The sequence below is a fragment of the Phyllobates terribilis genome, unplaced genomic scaffold (genome assembly GCF_046119375.1).
Source record: "Phyllobates terribilis strain yellow unplaced genomic scaffold, ASM4611937v1 Scaffold_763__1_contigs__length_703860, whole genome shotgun sequence".
NCBI lineage: Eukaryota > Metazoa > Chordata > Amphibia > Anura > Dendrobatidae > Phyllobates > Phyllobates terribilis.
Genome location: NW_027363523.1, coordinates 91,938 through 111,392, shown reverse-complemented (window position 1 = coordinate 111,392; position 19,455 = coordinate 91,938). Strand labels below are relative to the sequence as shown.

The 19,455-nt window shown below is 45.5% G+C and overlaps 14 non-coding genes and 1 pseudogene across 14 annotated transcripts; all 15 read right to left on the bottom strand.

Moving 5' to 3' along the window:
- Positions 1-393: 393 nt before the first annotated feature.
- LOC141238962 (U2 spliceosomal RNA) lies at positions 394-584 on the bottom strand. Its single transcript, XR_012304404.1, has one exon. It is a non-coding gene; the product is annotated as a U2 spliceosomal RNA (small nuclear RNA).
- A 1,118-nt stretch (positions 585-1,702) lies between these two features.
- On the bottom strand, positions 1,703-1,893 carry LOC141238572 (U2 spliceosomal RNA). The gene has a single exon (XR_012304028.1). It is a non-coding gene; the product is annotated as a U2 spliceosomal RNA (small nuclear RNA).
- Positions 1,894-3,013: 1,120 nt separating this feature from the next.
- On the bottom strand, positions 3,014-3,204 carry LOC141238566 (U2 spliceosomal RNA). The gene has a single exon (XR_012304022.1). It is a non-coding gene; the product is annotated as a U2 spliceosomal RNA (small nuclear RNA).
- Positions 3,205-4,320: 1,116 nt separating this feature from the next.
- LOC141238571 (U2 spliceosomal RNA) lies at positions 4,321-4,511 on the bottom strand. Its single transcript, XR_012304027.1, has one exon. It is a non-coding gene; the product is annotated as a U2 spliceosomal RNA (small nuclear RNA).
- Positions 4,512-5,631: 1,120 nt separating this feature from the next.
- On the bottom strand, positions 5,632-5,818 carry LOC141239043 (U2 spliceosomal RNA). Its single transcript, XR_012304476.1, has one exon. It is a non-coding gene; the product is annotated as a U2 spliceosomal RNA (small nuclear RNA).
- Positions 5,819-6,553: 735 nt separating this feature from the next.
- On the bottom strand, positions 6,554-6,702 carry LOC141239056 (U2 spliceosomal RNA; annotated as a pseudogene).
- Positions 6,703-7,823: 1,121 nt separating this feature from the next.
- On the bottom strand, positions 7,824-8,014 carry LOC141238570 (U2 spliceosomal RNA). The gene has a single exon (XR_012304026.1). It is a non-coding gene; the product is annotated as a U2 spliceosomal RNA (small nuclear RNA).
- A 1,121-nt stretch (positions 8,015-9,135) lies between these two features.
- Positions 9,136-9,326, bottom strand: LOC141238569 (U2 spliceosomal RNA). The gene has a single exon (XR_012304025.1). It is a non-coding gene; the product is annotated as a U2 spliceosomal RNA (small nuclear RNA).
- Positions 9,327-10,439: 1,113 nt separating this feature from the next.
- On the bottom strand, positions 10,440-10,630 carry LOC141238568 (U2 spliceosomal RNA). The gene has a single exon (XR_012304024.1). It is a non-coding gene; the product is annotated as a U2 spliceosomal RNA (small nuclear RNA).
- A 1,116-nt stretch (positions 10,631-11,746) lies between these two features.
- LOC141238998 (U2 spliceosomal RNA) lies at positions 11,747-11,937 on the bottom strand. The gene has a single exon (XR_012304439.1). It is a non-coding gene; the product is annotated as a U2 spliceosomal RNA (small nuclear RNA).
- A 1,115-nt stretch (positions 11,938-13,052) lies between these two features.
- On the bottom strand, positions 13,053-13,242 carry LOC141238999 (U2 spliceosomal RNA). The gene has a single exon (XR_012304440.1). It is a non-coding gene; the product is annotated as a U2 spliceosomal RNA (small nuclear RNA).
- Positions 13,243-14,362: 1,120 nt separating this feature from the next.
- LOC141238567 (U2 spliceosomal RNA) lies at positions 14,363-14,553 on the bottom strand. The gene has a single exon (XR_012304023.1). It is a non-coding gene; the product is annotated as a U2 spliceosomal RNA (small nuclear RNA).
- A 1,119-nt stretch (positions 14,554-15,672) lies between these two features.
- Positions 15,673-15,863, bottom strand: LOC141238914 (U2 spliceosomal RNA). The gene has a single exon (XR_012304358.1). It is a non-coding gene; the product is annotated as a U2 spliceosomal RNA (small nuclear RNA).
- A 1,122-nt stretch (positions 15,864-16,985) lies between these two features.
- LOC141238565 (U2 spliceosomal RNA) lies at positions 16,986-17,176 on the bottom strand. Its single transcript, XR_012304021.1, has one exon. It is a non-coding gene; the product is annotated as a U2 spliceosomal RNA (small nuclear RNA).
- Positions 17,177-18,294: 1,118 nt separating this feature from the next.
- LOC141238564 (U2 spliceosomal RNA) lies at positions 18,295-18,485 on the bottom strand. The gene has a single exon (XR_012304020.1). It is a non-coding gene; the product is annotated as a U2 spliceosomal RNA (small nuclear RNA).
- Positions 18,486-19,455: the final 970 nt, after the last annotated feature.

Here is a 19,455-nt window from a genome sequence, read left to right as displayed (position 1 = left end):
TGCTGTTGATAACAAGGGCATTTGCTAAATAGATGGTGTGTGTGCAACAATATACTGAAAGGTCAATTATATTGTGCAGCTTATCTCACCACCTGTAGTTATTTAGGTGAAAGCTCCAAAATGCTTGCCTAATATGTCTGTTTATCCAAAAGGAAGTATAGAGGGAGAGCTAGATAGATAGCATTGCATTACATTACATGGCAATGCAATGCACAGTTGCTGAAGTTGAACCAAAATGAGCTTGTCATCTGGCTTCTGCAACTTTTAACATGAAAAATCCAATGAGGAGAAGAAAAGCAAAGCCAAAGAGTCCATCCCAAAATCCGACAAACAAGCCAAATGAACAAAAAGCATTGAATTCAATTCTTTCTGATTTTAGAAACTGCATTAAAGAAGGGGTGCACCGGTCCTGGAGATACTGCAATACCAGGTCAATGCGTGGAGTGGACAGAGCAAGCTCTTTTTCCATCTCCCTGTTCTAAAAATCCATTTACTATATGGTCCCCAGATAGGGGACGTATCAGATATTAAACTGATAAGAACAGATACTACACTTGATCTTAGCCAAAAGGCCGAGAAGCGATAACCAGAATTGGTTTCCGACTACGGTGCCACCCAAGGATTCTGAAACGTCCATTTGTGGAGATGGCCACCTGGACTCCCGTTAAGAAGACATGCTGTCAACCTCTAGATCCCTCACATGCCTGCACTTTTCGGCTTGCTGCTGCTGCAATCCACGCGTTTTAGATCTGCATAACTCCACCTCTTTTAGCACAGTACCCTCAACCCCCGGCTGTTCCCACCCGCCTCAACACCGTTGGAAGGGAGGAGAACCAATTAAGGCGGGGGGGGGGTGGAACGAGCAGCTGTCTACCCTTAGCAGGAGGGTTGCTGATTAATTACCTCTCCTGCTGCTGCTGCTGCTGCTGGCTGTCCAGCAGCAGACTGAAGGTGGCTGCTGCTGTGCGCAGGTATATAAAGGCTCAGAGCCTATTATGACACGCGCAGCCAGCGTTCCATTGCCACATTCCGTCTACTGCAGGCGGGATACCTGGATGGCTGAATGTCACTGAGAAGCTCACAGAGACCGCCATGAGCAACAGTTTAAAAGAATGCCACAGACTAATCAACCAAACTTTTTGGGTTGGTTTCTCTTTTATAGTCTGCAGGCATTAAATGAAAGAAGTCAGTGTTCCAGCAGAGGGAGACAACGTTTCAGAAAAGGCATTGTAGCAAACCAAAAAAGAAATTTTAAGCGCAGCAGAGTAACCAGCTCACATACCTGTTAGCTCAGGTGAGTTTAAAAGGCTGCTGTTGATAACAAGGGCATTTGCTAAATAGATGGTGTGTGTGCAACAATATACTGAAAGGTCAATTATATTGTGCAGCTTATCTCACCACCTGTAGTTATTTAGGTGAAAGCTCCAAAATGCTTGCCTAATATGTCTGTTTATCCAAAAGGAAGTATAGAGGGAGAGCTAGATAGATAGCATTGCATTACATTACATGGCAATGCAATGCACAGTTGCTGAAGTTGAACCAAAATGAGCTTGTCATCTGGCTTCTGCAACTTTTAACATGAAAAATCCAATGAGGAGAAGAAAAGCAAAGCCAAAGAGTCCATCCCAAAATCCGACAAACAAGCCAAATGAACAAAAAGCATTGAATTCAATTCTTTCTGATTTTAGAAACTGCATTAAAGAAGGGGTGCACCGGTCCTGGAGATACTGCAATACCAGGTCAATGCGTGGAGTGGACAGAGCAAGCTCTTTTTCCATCTCCCTGTTCTAAAAATCCATTTAATATATGGTCCCCAGATAGGGGACGTATCAGATATTAAACTGATAAGAACAGATACTACACTTGATCTTAGCCAAAAGGCCGAGAAGCGATAACCAGAATTGGTTTCCGACTACGGTGCCACCCAAGGATTCTGAAAAGTCCATTTGTGGAGATGGCCACCTGGACTCCCGTTAAGAAGACATGCTGTCAACCTCTAGATCCCTCACATGCCTGCACTTTTCGGCTTGCTGCTGCTGCAATCCACGCGTTTTAGATCTGCATAACTCCACCTCTTTTAGCACAGTACCCTCAACCCCCGGCTGTTCCCACCCGCCTCAACACCGTTGGAAGGGAGGAGAACCAATTAAGGCGGGGGGGGGGGGTGGAACGAGCAGCTGTCTACCCTTAGCAGGAGGGTTGCTGATTAATTACCTCTCCTGCTGCTGCTGCTGCTGCTGGCTGTCCAGCAGCAGACTGAAGGTGGCTGCTGCTGTGCGCAGGTATATAAAGGCTCAGAGCCTATTATGACACGCGCAGCCAGCGTTCCATTGCCACATTCCGTCTACTGCAGGCGGGATACCTGGATGGCTGAATGTCACTGAGAAGCTCACAGAGACCGCCATAAGCAACAGTTTAAAAGAATGCCACAGACTAATCAACCAAACTTTTTGGGTTGGTTTCTCTTTTATAGTCTGCAGGCATTAAATGAAAGAAGTCAGTGTTCCAGCAGAGGGAGACAACATTTCAGAAAAGGCATTGTAGCAAACCAAAAAAGAAATTTTAAGCGCAGCAGAGTAACCAGCTCACATACCTGTTAGCTCAGGTGAGTTTAAAAGGCTGCTGTTGATAACAAGGGCATTTGCTAAATAGATGGTGTGTGTGCAACAATATACTGAAAGGTCAATTATATTGTGCAGCTTATCTCACCACCTGTAGTTATTTAGGTGAAAGCTCCAAAATGCTTGCCTAATATGTCTGTTTATCCAAAAGGAAGTATAGAGGGAGAGCTAGATAGATAGCATTGCATTACATTACATGGCAATGCAATGCACAGTTGCTGAAGTTGAACCAAAATGAGCTTGTCATCTGGCTTCTGCAACTTTTAACATGAAAAATCCAATGAGGAGAAGAAAAGCAAAGCCAAAGAGTCCATCCCAAAATCCGACAAACAAGCCAAATGAACAAAAAGCATTGAATTCAATTCTTTCTGATTTTAGAAACTGCATTAAAGAAGGGGTGCACCGGTCCTGGAGATACTGCAATACCAGGTCAATGCGTGGAGTGGACAGAGCAAGCTCTTTTTCCATCTCCCTGTTCTAAAAATCTATTTAATATATGGTCCCCAGATAGGGGACGTATCAGATATTAAACTGATAAGAACAGATACTACACTTGATCTTAGCCAAAAGGCCGAGAAGCGATAACCAGAATTGGTTTCCGACTACGGTGCCACCCAAGGATTCTGAAAAGTCCATTTGTGGAGATGGCCACCTGGACTCCCGTTAAGAAGACATGCTGTCAACCTCTAGATCCCTCACATGCCTGCACTTTTCGGCTTGCTGCTGCTGCAATCCACGCGTTTTAGATCTGCATAACTCCACCTCTTTTAGCACAGTACCCTCAACCCCCGGCTGTTCCCACCCGCCTCAACACCGTTGGAAGGGAGGAGAACCAATTAAGGCGGGGGGGGGGGTGGAACGAGCAGCTGTCTACCCTTAGCAGGAGGGTTGCTGATTAATTACCTCTCCTGCTGCTGCTGCTGCTGGCTGTCCAGCAGCAGACTGAAGGTGGCTGCTGCTGTGCGCAGGTATATAAAGGCTCAGAGCCTATTATGACACGCGCAGCCAGCGTTCCATTGCCACATTCCGTCTACTGCAGGCGGGATACCTGGATGGCTGAATGTCACTGAGAAGCTCACAGAGACCGCCATAAGCAACAGTTTAAAAGAATGCCACAGACTAATCAACCAAACTTTTTGGGTTGGTTTCTCTTTTATAGTCTGTAGGCATTAAATGAAAGAAGTCAGTGTTCCAGCAGAGGGAGACAACGTTTCAGAAAAGGCATTGTAGCAAACCAAAAAAGAAATTTTAAGCGCAGCAGAGTAACCAGCTCACATACCTGTTAGCTCAGGTGAGTTTAAAAGGCTGCTGTTGATAACAAGGGCATTTGCTAAATAGATGGTGTGTGTGCAACAATATACTGAAAGGTCAATTATATTGTGCAGCTTATCTCACCACCTGTAGTTATTTAGGTGAAAGCTCCAAAATGCTTGCCTAATATGTCTGTTTATCCAAAAGGAAGTATAGAGGGAGAGCTAGATAGATAGCATTGCATTACATTACATGGCAATGCAATGCACAGTTGCTGAAGTTGAACCAAAATGAGCTTGTCATCTGGCTTCTGCAACTTTTAACATGAAAAATCCAATGAGGAGAAGAAAAGCAAAGCCAAAGAGTCCATCCCAAAATCCGACAAACAAGCCAAATGAACAAAAAGCATTGAATTCAATTCTTTCTGATTTTAGAAACTGCATTAAAGAAGGGGTGCACCGGTCCTGGAGATACTGCAATACCAGGTCAATGCGTGGAGTGGACAGAGCAAGCTCTTTTTCCATCTCCCTGTTCTAAAAATCCATTTAATATATGGTCCCCAGATAGGGGACGTATCAGATATTAAACTGATAAGAACAGATACTACACTTGATCTTAGCCAAAAGGCCGAGAAGCGATAACCAGAATTGGTTTCCGACTACGGTGCCACCCAAGGATTCTGAAAAGTCCATTTGTGGAGATGGCCACCTGGACTCCCGTTAAGAAGACATGCTGTCAACCTCTAGATCCCTCACATGCCTGCACTTTTCGGCTTGCTGCTGCTGCAATCCACGCGTTTTAGATCTGCATAACTCCACCTCTTTTAGCACAGTACCCTCAACCCCCGGCTGTTCCCACCCGCCTCAACACCGTTGGAAGGGAGGAGAACCAATTAAGGCGGGGGGGGGGGGTGGAACGAGCAGCTGTCTACCCTTAGCAGGAGGGTTGCTGATTAATTACCTCTCCTGCTGCTGCTGCTGCTGCTGGCTGTCCAGCAGCAGACTGAAGGTGGCTGCTGCTGTGCGCAGGTATATAAAGGCTCAGAGCCTATTATGACACGCGCAGCCAGCGTTCCATTGCCACATTCCATCTACTGCAGGCGGGATACCTGGATGGCTGAATGTCACTGAGAAGCTCACAGAGACCGCCATAAGCAACAGTTTAAAAGAATGCCACAGACTAATCAACCAAACTTTTTGGGTTGGTTTCTCTTTTATAGTCTGCAGGCATTAAATGAAAGAAGTCAGTGTTCCAGCAGAGGGAGACAACGTTTCAGAAAAGGCATTGTAGCAAACCAAAAAAGAAATTTTAAGCGCAGCAGAGTAACCAGCTCACATACCTGTTAGCTCAGGTGAGTTTAAAAGGCTGCTGTTGATAACAAGGGCATTTGCTAAATAGATGGTGTGTGTGCAACAATATACTGAAAGGTCAATTATATTGTGCAGCTTATCTCACCACCTGTAGTTATTTAGGTGAAAGCTCCAAAATGCTTGCCTAATATGTCTGTTTATCCAAAAGGAAGTATAGAGGGAGAGCTAGATAGATAGCATTGCATTACATTACATGGCAATGCAATGCACAGTTGCTGAAGTTGAACCAAAATGAGCTTGTCATCTGGCTTCTGCAACTTTTAACATGAAAAATCCAATGAGGAGAAGAAAAGCAAAGCCAAAGAGTCCATCCCAAAATCCGACAAACAAGCCAAATGAACAAAAAGCATTGAATTCAATTCTTTCTGATTTTAGAAACTGCATTAAAGAAGGGGTGCACCGGTCCTGGAGATACTGCAATACCAGGTCAATGCGTGGAGTGGACAGAGCAAGCTCTTTTTCCATCTCCCTGTTCTAAAAATCCATTTAATATATGGTCCCCAGATAGGGGACGTATCAGATATTAAACTGATAAGAACAGATTTTTTTTTTTTTTTATCGAAAGCCCGAATTCGTGTACAAAACCCGAGTGCGCTTAAAAAAGTGACAGGTGCCACAAAAAAAGTGCACTAGGATGCTGATCTTCTTGAAACCCTCTCCAAAAGGAGAAGGGTCCCCCAAACCATTCCCCATCCCTCCGAGCCAGAAGGCCACAGCGAGGAACAGGGACAAATAGCCACCTCCAGCCGGAGCCAGAGGCGACCCAATCTTACCCCCAATACCTGCCCGAGTTCTCACCCGAGCAAGGCACTGGGAGCCAAAGACTGTGCTCCCCTCCCGGAAGAGGGGAGCCAACAACGCTCTCCTCCCGAAAGAGGAGAGCCAGGGGGGTTCAGGGGGGAGCGGAACCTGATGGCCACACACTCCCCCCCTAGACCTGCCAAGAGAGGAACCCGTAAGGGAACCGCATCCCGACAAAATCCTAGTAAGGACGTGGACACACGTGAAAAAGTGGACACACAGTGACAAAAAAAATTAAATAAATAGTGAAGGTTTCACAGTATAATACTGCCCGGACCTTCGACCGGGAATTGAAAAATTCCCCATCCTAAGGCCAGAAGGCCCGGAATAAGGGTGTGTGTGAAGAAAGAAATATTGAAGTGCTAGTGCAAATGTGCCATAAACTCAAGTGGGGTTCCCAATCCCAGTGAGTTAAGGCACCCCAGGGTCACCACTCCTGGGGCACTTCACACTTCGGGCTTTCGATCTTCCCCGGCCCAATGGCGTCGATCCTGGGGGGCCATGCTTTCCACCAGATGACTATATTAGCCAACTGTCGTACTAACAAGCGCCTAAGCCCCAGTGTGCATAATGTATCAATCTACTAGGGCGGCCAACATCCAAAACCGCCTTTTCGAAAGATACTACACTTGATCTTAGCCAAAAGGCCGAGAAGCGATAACCAGAATTGGTTTCCGACTACGGTGCCACCCAAGGATTCTGAAAAGTCCATTTGTGGAGATGGCCACCTGGACTCCCGTTAAGAAGACATGCTGTCAACCTCTAGATCCCTCACATGCCTGCACTTTTCGGCTTGCTGCTGCTGCAATCCACGCGTTTTAGATCTGCATAACTCCACCTCTTTTAGCACAGTACCCTCAACCCCCAGCTGTTCCCACCCGCCTCAACACCGTTGGAAGGGAGGAGAACCAATTAAGGCGGGGGGGGGGGGGGGGTGGAACGAGCAGCTGTCTACCCTTAGCAGGAGGGTTGCTGTTTAATTACCTCTCCTGCTGCTGCTGCTGCTGGCTGTCCAGCAGCAGACTGAAGGTGGCTGCTGCTGGGCGCAGGTATATAAAGGCTCAGAGCCTATTATGACACGCGCAGCCAGCGTTCCATTGCCACATTCCGTCTACTGCAGGCGGGATACCTGGATGGCTGAATGTCACTGAGAAGCTCACAGAGACCGCCATAAGCAACAGTTTAAAAGAATGCCACAGACTAATCAACCAAACTTTTTGGGTTGGTTTCTCTTTTATAGTCTGCAGGCATTAAATGAAAGAAGTCAGTGTTCCAGCAGAGGGAGACAACGTTTCAGAAAAGGCATTGTAGCAAACCAAAAAAGAAATTTTAAGCGCAGCAGAGTAACCAGCTCACATACCTGTTAGCTCAGGTGAGTTTAAAAGGCTGCTGTTGATAACAAGGGCATTTGCTAAATAGATGGTGTGTGTGCAACAATATACTGAAAGGTCAATTATATTGTGCAGCTTATCTCACCACCTGTAGTTATTTAGGTGAAAGCTCCAAAATGCTTGCCTAATATGTCTGTTTATCCAAAAGGAAGTATAGAGGGAGAGCTAGATAGATAGCATTGCATTACATTACATGGCAATGCAATGCACAGTTGCTGAAGTTGAACCAAAATGAGCTTGTCATCTGGCTTCTGCAACTTTTAACATGAAAAATCCAATGAGGAGAAGAAAAGCAAAGCCAAAGAGTCCATCCCAAAATCCGACAAACAAGCCAAATGAACAAAAAGCATTGAATTCAATTCTTTCTGATTTTAGAAACTGCATTAAAGAAGGGGTGCACCGGTCCTGGAGATACTGCAATACCAGGTCAATGCGTGGAGTGGACAGAGCAAGCTCTTTTTCCATCTCCCTGTTCTAAAAATCCATTTAATATATGGTCCCCAGATAGGGGACGTATCAGATATTAAACTGATAAGAACAGATACTACACTTGATCTTAGCCAAAAGGCCGAGAAGCGATAACCAGAATTGGTTTCCGACTACGGTGCCACCCAAGGATTCCGAAAAGTCCATTTGTGGAGATGGCCACCTGGACTCCCGTTAAGAAGACATGCTGTCAACCTCTAGATCCCTCACATGCCTGCACTTTTCGGCTTGCTGCTGCTGCAATCCACGCGTTTTAGATCTGCATAACTCCACCTCTTTTAGCACAGTACCCTCAACCCCCGGCTGTTCCCACCGCCTCAACACCGTTGGAAGGGAGGAGAACCAATTAAGGCGGGGGGGGGGGGGGTGGAACGAGCAGCTGTCTACCCTTAGCAGGAGGGTTGCTGATTAATTACCTCTCCTGCTGCTGCTGCTGCTGCTGGCTGTCCAGCAGCAGACTGAAGGTGGCTGCTGCTGTGCGCAGGTATATAAAGGCTCAGAGCCTATTATGACACGCGCAGCCAGCGTTCCATTGCCACATTCCGTCTACTGCAGGCGGGATACCTGGATGGCTGAATGTCACTGAGAAGCTCACAGAGACCGCCATAAGCAACAGTTTAAAAGAATGCCACAGACTAATCAACCAAACTTTTTGGGTTGGTTTCTCTTTTATAGTCTGCAGGCATTAAATGAAAGAAGTCAGTGTTCCAGCAGAGGGAGACAACGTTTCAGAAAAGGCATTGTAGCAAACCAAAAAAGAAATTTTAAGCGCAGCAGAGTAACCAGCTCACATACCTGTTAGCTCAGGTGAGTTTAAAAGGCTGCTGTTGATAACAAGGGCATTTGCTAAATAGATGGTGTGTGTGCAACAATATACTGAAAGGTCAATTATATTGTGCAGCTTATCTCACCACCTGTAGTTATTTAGGTGAAAGCTCCAAAATGCTTGCCTAATATGTCTGTTTATCCAAAAGGAAGTATAGAGGGAGAGCTAGATAGATAGCATTGCATTACATTACATGGCAATGCAATGCACAGTTGCTGAAGTTGAACCAAAATGAGCTTGTCATCTGGCTTCTGCAACTTTTAACATGAAAAATCCAATGAGGAGAAGAAAAGCAAAGCCAAAGAGTCCATCCCAAAATCCGACAAACAAGCCAAATGAACAAAAAGCATTGAATTCAATTCTTTCTGATTTTAGAAACTGCATTAAAGAAGGGGTGCACCGGTCCTGGAGATACTGCAATACCAGGTCAATGCGTGGAGTGGACAGAGCAAGCTCTTTTTCCATCTCCCTGTTCTAAAAATCCATTTAATATATGGTCCCCAGATAGGGGACGTATCAGATATTAAACTGATAAGAACAGATACTACACTTGATCTTAGCCAAAAGGCCGAGAAGCGATAACCAGAATTGGTTTCCGACTACGGTGCCACCCAAGGATTCTGAAAAGTCCATTTGTGGAGATGGCCACCTGGACTCCCGTTAAGAAGACATGCTGTCAACCTCTAGATCCCTCACATGCCTGCACTTTTCGGCTTGCTGCTGCTGCAATCCACGCGTTTTAGATCTGCATAACTCCACCTCTTTTAGCACAGTACCCTCAACCCCCGGCTGTTCCCACCCGCCTCAACACCGTTGGAAGGGAGGAGAACCAATTAAGGCGGGGGGGGGGGTGGAACGAGCAGCTGTCTACCCTTAGCAGGAGGGTTGCTGATTAATTACCTCTCCTGCTGCTGCTGCTGGCTGTCCAGCAGCAGACTGAAGGTGGCTGCTGCTGTGCGCAGGTATATAAAGGCTCAGAGCCTATTATGACACGCGCAGCCAGCGTTCCATTGCCACATTCCGTCTACTGCAGGCGGGATACCTGGATGGCTGAATGTCACTGAGAAGCTCACAGAGACCGCCATAAGCAACAGTTTAAAAGAATGCCACAGACTAATCAACCAAACTTTTTGGGTTGGTTTCTCTTTTATAGTCTGCAGGCATTAAATGAAAGAAGTCAGTGTTCCAGCAGAGGGAGACAACGTTTCAGAAAAGGCATTGTAGCAAACCAAAAAAGAAATTTTAAGCGCAGCAGAGTAACCAGCTCACATACCTGTTAGCTCAGGTGAGTTTAAAAGGCTGCTGTTGATAACAAGGGCATTTGCTAAATAGATGGTGTGTGTGCAACAATATACTGAAAGGTCAATTATATTGTGCAGCTTATCTCACCACCTGTAGTTATTTAGGTGAAAGCTCCAAAATGCTTGCCTAATATGTCTGTTTATCCAAAAGGAAGTATAGAGGGAGAGCTAGATAGATAGCATTGCATTACATTACATGGCAATGCAATGCACAGTTGCTGAAGTTGAACCAAAATGAGCTTGTCATCTGGCTTCTGCAACTTTTAACATGAAAAATCCAATGAGGAGAAGAAAAGCAAAGCCAAAGAGTCCATCCCAAAATCCGACAAACAAGCCAAATGAACAAAAAGCATTGAATTCAATTCTTTCTGATTTTAGAAACTGCATTAAAGAAGGGGTGCACCGGTCCTGGAGATACTGCAATACCAGGTCAATGCGTGGAGTGGACAGAGCAAGCTCTTTTTCCATCTCCCTGTTCTAAAAATCCATTTAATATATGGTCCCCAGATAGGGGACGTATCAGATATTAAACTGATAAGAACAGATACTACACTTGATCTTAGCCAAAAGGCCGAGAAGCGATAACCAGAATTGGTTTCCGACTACGGTGCCACCCAAGGATTCTGAAAAGTCCATTTGTGGAGATGGCCACCTGGACTCCCGTTAAGAAGACATGCTGTCAACCTCTAGATCCCTCACATGCCTGCACTTTTCGGCTTGCTGCTGCTGCAATCCACGCGTTTTAGATCTGCATAACTCCACCTCTTTTAGCACAGTACCCTCAACCCCCGGCTGTTCCCACCCGCCTCAACACCGTTGGAAGGGAGGAGAACCAATTAAGGCGGGGGGGGGGGTGGAACGAGCAGCTGTCTACCCTTAGCAGGAGGGTTGCTGATTAATTACCTCTCCTGCTGCTGCTGCTGCTGGCTGTCCAGCAGCAGACTGAAGGTGGCTGCTGCTGTGCGCAGGTATATAAAGGCTCAGAGCCTATTATGACACGCGCAGCCAGCGTTCCATTGCCACATTCCGTCTACTGCAGGCGGGATACCTGGATGGCTGAATGTCACTGAGAAGCTCACAGAGACCGCCATAAGCAACAGTTTAAAAGAATGCCACAGACTAATCAACCAAACTTTCTGGGTTGGTTTCTCTTTTATAGTCTGCAGGCATTAAATGAAAGAAGTCAGTGTTCCAGCAGAGGGAGACAACGTTTCAGAAAAGGCATTGTAGCAAACCAAAAAAGAAATTTTAAGCGCAGCAGAGTAACCAGCTCACATACCTGTTAGCTCAGGTGAGTTTAAAAGGCTGCTGTTGATAACAAGGGCATTTGCTAAATAGATGGTGTGTGTGCAACAATATACTGAAAGGTCAATTATATTGTGCACCTTATCTCACCACCTGTAGTTATTTAGGTGAAAGCTCCAAAATGCTTGCCTAATATGTCTGTTTATCCAAAAGGAAGTATAGAGGGAGAGCTAGATAGATAGCATTGCATTACATTACATGGCAATGCAATGCACAGTTGCTGAAGTTGAACCAAAATGAGCTTGTCATCTGGCTTCTGCAACTTTTAACATGAAAAATCCAATGAGGAGAAGAAAAGCAAAGCCAAAGAGTCCATCCCAAAATCCGACAAACAAGCCAAATGAACAAAAAGCATTGAATTCAATTCTTTCTGATTTTAGAAACTGCATTAAAGAAGGGGTGCATCGGTACTGGAGATACTGCAATACCAGGTCAATGCGTGGAGTGGACAGAGCAAGCTCTTTTTCCATCTCCCTGTTCTAAAAATCCATTTAATATATGGTCCCCAGATAGGGGACGTATCAGATATTAAACTGATAAGAACAGATACTACACTTGATCTTAGCCAAAAGGCCGAGAAGCGATAACCAGAATTGGTTTCCGACTACGGTGCCACCCAAGGATTCTGAAAAGTCCATTTGTGGAGATGGCCACCTGGACTCCCGTTAAGAAGACATGCTGTCAACCTCTAGATCCCTCACATGCCTGCACTTTTCGGCTTGCTGCTGCTGCAATCCACGCGTTTTAGATCTGCATAACTCCACCTCTTTTAGCACAGTACCCTCAACCCCCGGCTGTTCCCACCCGCCTCAACACCGTTGGAAGGGAGGAGAACCAATTAAGGCGGGGGGGGGGTGGAACGAGCAGCTGTCTACCCTTAGCAGGAGGGTTGCTGATTAATTACCTCTCCTGCTGCTGCTGCTGCTGGCTGTCCAGCAGCAGACTGAAGGTGGCTGCTGCTGTGCGCAGGTATATAAAGGCTCAGAGCCTATTATGACACGCGCAGCCAGCGTTCCATTGCCACATTCCGTCTACTGCAGGCGGGATACCTGGATGGCTGAATGTCACTGAGAAGCTCACAGAGACCGCCATAAGCAACAGTTTAAAAGAATGCCACAGACTAATCAACCAAACTTTTTGGGTTGGTTTCTCTTTTATAGTCTGCAGGCATTAAATGAAAGAAGTCAGTGTTCCAGCAGAGGGAGACAACGTTTCAGAAAAGGCATTGTAGCAAACCAAAAAAGAAATTTTAAGCGCAGCAGAGTAACCAGCTCACATACCTGTTAGCTCAGGTGAGTTTAAAAGGCTGCTGTTGATAACAAGGGCATTTGCTAAATAGATAGTGTGTGTGCAACAATATACTGAAAGGTCAATTATATTGTGCAGCTTATCTCACCACCTGTAGTTATTTAGGTGAAAGCTCCAAAATGCTTGCCTAATATGTCTGTTTATCCAAAAGGAAGTATAGAGGGAGAGCTAGATAGATAGCATTGCATTGCATTACATGGCAATGCAATGCACAGTTGCTGAAGTTGAACCAAAATGAGCTTGTCATCTGGCTTCTGCAACTTTTAACATGAAAAATCCAATGAGGAGAAGAAAAGCAAAGCCAAAGAGTCCATCCCAAAATCCGACAAACAAGCCAAATGAACAAAAAGCATTGAATTCAATTCTTTCTGATTTTAGAAACTGCATTAAAGAAGGGGTGCACCGGTCCTGGAGATACTGCAATACCAGGTCAATGCGTGGAGTGGACAGAGCAAGCTCTTTTTCCATCTCCCTGTTCTAAAAATCCATTTAATATATGGTCCCCAGATAGGGGACGTATCAGATATTAAACTGATAAGAACAGATACTACACTTGATCTTAGCCAAAGGCCGAGAAGCGATAACCAGAATTGGTTTCCGACTACGGTGCCACCCAAGGATTCTGAAAAGTCCATTTGTGGAGATGGCCACCTGGACTCCCGTTAAGAAGACATGCTGTCAACCTCTAGATCCCTCACATGCCTGCACTTTTCGGCTTGCTGCTGCTGCAATCCACGCGTTTTAGATCTGCATAACTCCACCTCTTTTAGCACAGTACCTTCAACCCCCGGCTGTTCCCACCCGCTTCAACACCATTGGAAGGGAGGAGAACCAATTAAGGCGGGGGGGGGCGGTGGAACGAGCAGCTGTCTACCCTTAGCAGGAGGGTTGCTGAATAATTACCTCTCCTGCTGCTGCTGCTGCTGCTGGCTGTCCAGCAGCAGACTGAAGGTGGCTGCTGCTGTGCGCAGGTATATAAAGGCTCAGAGCCTATTATGACACGCGCAGCCAGCGTTCCATTGCCACATTCCGTCTACTGCAGGCGGGATACCTGGATGGCTGAATGTCACTGAGAAGCTCACAGAGACCGCCATAAGCAACAGTTTAAAAGAATGCCACAGACTAATCAACCAAACTTTTTGGGTTGGTTTCTCTTTTATAGTCTGCAGGCATTAAATGAAAGAAGTCAGTGTTCCAGCAGAGGGAGACAACGTTTCAGAAAAGGCATTGTAGCAAACCAAAAAAGAAATTTTAAGCGCAGCAGAGTAACCAGCTCACATACCTGTTAGCTCAGGTGAGTTTAAAAGGCTGCTGTTGATAACAAGGGCATTTGCTAAATAGATGGTGTGTGTGCAACAATATACTGAAAGGTCAATTATATTGTGCAGCTTATCTCACCACCTGTAGTTATTTAGGTGAAAGCTCCAAAATGCTTGCCTAATATGTCTGTTTATCCAAAAGGAAGTATAGAGGGAGAGCTAGATAGATAGCATTGCATTACATTACATGGCAATGCAATGCACAGTTGCTGAAGTTGAACCAAAATGAGCTTGTCATCTGGCTTCTGCAACTTTTAACATGAAAAATCCAATGAGGAGAAGAAAAGCAAAGCCAAAGAGTCCATCCCAAAATCCGACAAACAAGCAAAATGAACAAAAAGCATTGAATTCAATTCTTTCTGATTTTAGAAACTGCATTAAAGAAGGGGTGCACCGGTCCTGGAGATACTGCAATACCAGGTCAATGCGTGGAGTGGACAGAGCAAGCTCTTTTTCCATCTCCCTGTTCTAAAAATCCATTTAATATATGGTCCCCAGATAGGGGACGTATCAGATATTAAACTGATAAGAACAGATACTACACTTGATCTTAGCCAAAAGGCCGAGAAGCGATAACCAGAATTGGTTTCCGACTACGGTGCCACCCAAGGATTCTGAAAAGTCCATTTGTGGAGATGGCCACCTGGACTCCCGTTAAGAAGACATGCTGTCAACCTCTAGATCCCTCACATGCCTGCACTTTTCGGCTTGCTGCTGCTGCAATCCACGCGTTTTAGATCTGCATAACTCCACCTCTTTTAGCACAGTACCTTCAACCCCCGGCTGTTCCCACCCGCTTCAACACCATTGGAAGGGAGGAGAACCAATTAAGGCGGGGGGGGGGGTGGAACGAGCAGCTGTCTACCCTTAGCAGGAGGGTTGCTGAATAATTACCTCTCCTGCTGCTGCTGCTGCTGCTGGCTGTCCAGCAGCAGACTGAAGGTGGCTGCTGCTGTGCGCAGGTATATAAAGGCTCAGAGCCTATTATGACACGCGCAGCCAGCGTTCCATTGCCACATTCCGTCTACTGCAGGCGGGATACCTGGATGGCTGAATGTCACTGAGAAGCTCACAGAGACCGCCATAAGCAACAGTTTAAAAGAATGCCACAGACTAATCAACCAAACTTTTTGGGTTGGTTTCTCTTTTATAGTCTGCAGGCATTAAATGAAAGAAGTCAGTGTTCCAGCAGAGGGAGACAACGTTTCAGAAAAGGCATTGTAGCAAACCAAAAAAGAAATTTTAAGCGCAGCAGAGTAACCAGCTCACATACGTGTTAGCTCAGGTGAGTATAAAAGGCTGCTGTTGATAACAAGGGCATTTGCTAAATAGATGGTGTGTTTGCAACAATATACTGAAAGGTCAATTATATTGTGCAGCTTATCTCACCACCTGTAGTTATTTAGGTGAAAGCTCCAAAATGCTTGCCTAATATGTCTGTTTATCCAAAAGGAAGTATAGAGGGAGAGCTAGATAGATAGCATTGCATTACATTACATGGCAATGCAATGCACAGTTGCTGAAGTTGAACCAAAATGAGCTTGTCATCTGGCTTCTGCAACTTTTAACATGAAAAATCCAATGAGGAGAAGAAAAGCAAAGCCAAAGAGTCCATCCCAAAATCCGACAAACAAGCCAAATGAACAAAAAGCATTGAATTCAATTCTTTCTGATTTTAGAAACTGCATTAAAGAAGGGATGCACCGGTCCTGGAGATACTGCAATACCAGGTCAATGCGTGGAGTGGACAGAGCAAGCTCTTTTTCCATCTCCCTGTTCTAAAAATCCATTTAATATATGGTCCCCAGATAGGGGACGTATCAGATATTAAACTGATAAGAACAGATACTACACTTGATCTTAGCCAAAAGGCCGAGAAGCGATAACCAGAATTGGTTTCCGACTACGGTGCCACCCAAGGATTCTGAAAAGTCCATTTGTGGAGATGGCCACCTGGACTCCCGTTAAGAAGACATGCTGTCAACCTCTAGATCCCTCACATGCCTGCACTTTTCGGCTTGCTGCTGCTGCAATCCACGCGTTTTAGATCTGCATAACTCCACCTCTTTTAGCACAGTACCTTCAACCCCCGGCTGTTCCCACCCGCTTCAACACCATTGGAAGGGAGGAGAACCAATTAAGGCGGGGGGGGGAGTGGAACGAGCAGCTGTCTACCCTTAGCAGGAGGGTTGCTGAATAATTACCTCTCCTGCTGCTGCTGCTGCTGCTGCTGGCTGTCCAGCAGCAGACTGAAGGTGGCTGCTGCTGTGCGCAGGTATATAAAGGCTCAGAGCCTATTATGACACGCGCAGCCAGCGTTCCATTGCCACATTCCGTCTACTGCAGGCGGGATACCTGGATGGCTGAATGTCACTGAGAAGCTCACAGAGACCGCCATAAGCAACAGTTTAAAAGAATGCCACAGACTAATCAACCAAACTTTTTGGGTTGGTTTCTCTTTTATAGTCTGCAGGCATTAAATGAAAGAAGTCAGTGTTCCAGCAGAGGGAGACAACGTTTCAGAAAAGGCATTGTAGCAAACCAAAAAAGAAATTTTAAGCGCAGCAGAGTAACCAGCTCACATACCTGTTAGCTCAGGTGAGTTTAAAAGGCTGCTGTTGATAACAAGGGCATTTGCTAAATAGATGGTGTGTGTGCAACAATATACTGAAAGGTCAATTATATTGTGCAGCTTATCTCACCACCTGTAGTTATTTAGGTGAAAGCTCCAAAATGCTTGCCTAATATGTCTGTTTATCCAAAAGGAAGTATAGAGGGAGAGCTAGATAGATAGCATTGCATTACATTACATGGCAATGCAATGCACAGTTGCTGAAGTTGAACCAAAATGAGCTTGTCATCTGGCTTCTGCAACTTTTAACATGAAAAATCCAATGAGGAGAAGAAAAGCAAAGCCAAAGAGTCCATCCCAAAATCCGACAAACAAGCCAAATGAACAAAAAGCATTGAATTCAATTCTTTCTGATTTTAGAAACTGCATTAAAGAAGGGGTGCACCGGTCCTGGAGATACTGCAATACCAGGTCAATGCGTGGAGTGGACAGAGCAAGCTCTTTTTCCATCTCCCTGTTCTAAAAATCCATTTAATATATGGTCCCCAGATAGGGGACGTATCAGATATTAAACTGATAAGAACAGATACTACACTTGATCTTAGCCAAAAGGCCGAGAAGCGATAACCAGAATTGGTTTCCGACTACGGTGCCACCCAAGGATTCTGAAAAGTCCATTTGTGGAGATGGCCACCTGGACTCCCGTTAAGAAGACATGCTGTCAACCTCTAGATCCCTCACATGCCTGCACTTTTCGGCTTGCTGCTGCTGCAATCCACGCGTTTTAGATCTGCATAACTCCACCTCTTTTAGCACAGTACCCTCAACCCCCGGCTGTTCCCACCCGCCTCAACACCGTTGGAAGGGAGGAGAACCATTTAAGGCGGGGGGGGGGTGGAACGAGCAGCTGTCTACCCTTAGCAGGAGGGTTGCTGATTAATTACCTCTCCTGCTGCTTCTGCTGCTGCTGGCTGTCCAGCAGCAGACTGAAGGTGGCTGCTGCTGTGCGCAGGTATATAAAGGCTCAGAGCCTATTATGACACGCGCAGCCAGCGTTCCATTGCCACATTCCGTCTACTGCAGGCGGGATACCTGGATGGCTGAATGTCACTGAGAAGCTCACAGAGACCGCCATAAGCAACAGTTTAAAAGAATGCCACAGACTAATCAACCAAACTTTTTGGGTTGGTTTCTCTTTTATAGTCTGCAGGCATTAAATGAAAGAAGTCAGTGTTCCAGCAGAGGGAGACAACGTTTCAGAAAAGGCATTGTAGCAAACCAAAAAAGAAATTTTAAGCGCAGCAGAGTAACCAGCTCACATACCTGTTAGCTCAGGTGAGTTTAAAAGGCTGCTGTTGATAACAAGGGCATTTGCTAAATAGATGGTGTGTGTGCAACAATATACTGAAAGGTCAATTATATTGTGCAGCTTATCTCACCACCTGTAGTTATTTAGGTGAAAGCTCCAAAATGCTTGCCTAATATGTCTGTTTATCCAAAAGGAAGTATAGAGGGAGAGCTAGATAGATAGCATTGCATTACATTACATGGCAATGCAATGCACAGTTGCTGAAGTTGAACCAAAATGAGCTTGTCATCTGGCTTCTGCAACTTTTAACATGAAAAATCCAATGAGGAGAAGAAAAGCAAAGCCAAAGAGTCCATCCCAAAATCCGACAAACAAGCCAAATGAACAAAAAGCATTGAATTCAATTCTTTCTGATTTTAGAAACTGCATTAAAGAAGGGGTGCACCGGTCCTGGAGATACTGCAATACCAGGTCAATGCGTGGAGTGGACAGAGCAAGCTCTTTTTCCATCTCCCTGTTCTAAAAATCCATTTAATATATGGTCCCCAGATAGGGGACGTATCAGATATTAAACTGATAAGAACAGATACTACACTTGATCTTAGCCAAAAGGCCGAGAAGCGATAACCAGAATTGGTTTCCGACTACGGTGCCACCCAAGGATTCTGAAAAGTCCATTTGTGGAGATGGCCACCTGGACTCCCGTTAAGAAGACATGCTGTCAACCTCTAGATCCCTCACATGCCTGCACTTTTCGGCTTGCTGCTGCTGCAATCCACGCGTTTTAGATCTGCATAACTCCACCTCTTTTAGCACAGTACCCTCAACCCCCGGCTGTTCCCACCCGCCTCAACACCGTTGGAAGGGAGGAGAACCAATTAAGGCGGGGGGGGGGTGGAACGAGCAGCTGTCTACCCTTAGCAGGAGGGTTGCTGATTAATTACCTCTCCTGCTGCTGCTGCTGCTGCTGGCTGTCCAGCAGCAGACTGAAGGTGGCTGCTGCTGTGCGCAGGTATATAAAGGCTCAGAGCCTATTATGACACGCGCAGCCAGCGTTCCATTGCCACATTCCGTCTACTGCAGGCGGGATACCTGGATGGCTGAATGTCACTGAGAAGCTCACAGAGACCGCCATAAGCAACAGTTTAAAAGAATGCCACAGACTAATCAACCAAACTTTTTGGGTTGGTTTCTCTTTTATAGTCTGCAGGCATTAAATGAAAGAAGTCAGTGTTCCAGCAGAGGGAGACAACGTTTCAGAAAAGGCATTGTAGCAAACCAAAAAAGAAATTTTAAGCGCAGCAGAGTAACCAGCTCACATACCTGTTAGCTCAGGTGAGTTTAAAAGGCTGCTGTTGATAACAAGGGCATTTGCTAAATAGATGGTGTGTGTGCAACAATATACTGAAAGGTCAATTATATTGTGCAGCTTATCTCACCACCTGTAGTTATTTAGGTGAAAGCTCCAAAATGCTTGCCTAATATGTCTGTTTATCCAAAAGGAAGTATAGAGGGAGAGCTAGATAGATAGCATTGCATTACATTACATGGCAATGCAATGCACAGTTGCTGAAGTTGAACTAAAATGAGCTTGT